The sequence below is a fragment of the Panthera uncia genome (genome assembly GCF_023721935.1).
Source record: "Panthera uncia isolate 11264 chromosome E2 unlocalized genomic scaffold, Puncia_PCG_1.0 HiC_scaffold_19, whole genome shotgun sequence".
In the NCBI taxonomy this organism is placed as follows: Eukaryota; Metazoa; Chordata; class Mammalia; order Carnivora; family Felidae; genus Panthera; species Panthera uncia.
This window is the reverse complement of record NW_026057588.1, coordinates 7,839,150-7,839,912: the sequence shown is the minus strand read 5'-3', so window position 1 is coordinate 7,839,912 and position 763 is coordinate 7,839,150. Positions and strand designations below refer to the sequence as shown.

General features: G+C 48.5%; 1 non-coding gene across 1 annotated transcript; it reads left to right on the top strand.

Annotated features, from left to right (window-relative positions):
- Positions 1-384: 384 nt before the first annotated feature.
- LOC125916216 (U6 spliceosomal RNA) lies at positions 385-491 on the top strand. Its single transcript, XR_007455834.1, has one exon. It is a non-coding gene; the product is annotated as a U6 spliceosomal RNA (small nuclear RNA).
- Positions 492-763: the final 272 nt, after the last annotated feature.

Below are 763 nucleotides of genomic sequence, written 5' to 3'. Positions count from 1 at the left end.
TGCTGTGATGTTTTCTCATGGTGTATCTGGGTTAATCCTCAAATGAGGGGGGGAAAAGGCTGAGATTAAGCGGTCCTTCCCATACCACACAGCTAGGTTTGGGGGAACTTGGTCTTGAATGGCAGGTACCTCTTCACACCAGAGCCCCCGATCTTTCCACTGCGCCCAAACAGAAGTCAGGAAGTGATGGGAGAGCGGAAATAAGGAGAAAATGAGAACTGGAAGAAGGCGAGACGGAAACAACAGAGGAAAGAAAAGACATGAGGGAATCAGGCAGAGAAAAAAAGAAAGTGATTTGGAATGGAAGGAAGAGTTTTAGAAGCAGAAAGAAGAGTAGAGAGACGAGGCAAAGGGTTAGCAAGCCAGGAGGGTGAAAAGAGACATGTGCTCGCTTCGGCAGCACATATACTAAAATTGGAACGATACAGAGAAGATTAGCATGGCCCCTGCGTAAGGATGACACGCAAATTCGTAAAGCGTTCCATTAAAAAAAAAGAGAAAGAGAGAGACAGAAGTACAGAGACTCAGAGAAGGCGAACTGATACCCAGAGAGTGACAGAGGCCTAGATAAGAGAAGGGGGCAGAGACTCAGAGGGAAACAGAAAGGGACAGAAACCCAGAGAGGAGGACAGAGACCCGTGGGTGGGGAGAGACAGAGGCACAGAGAGGAGGGGACAGAGCTGGGGCATGGAGGGAGGGCAGAGCAGAAATCCAGAGGGAGAGGGACTATGGGTGGTTGGAAAGATGATATAAAAAACCAAAA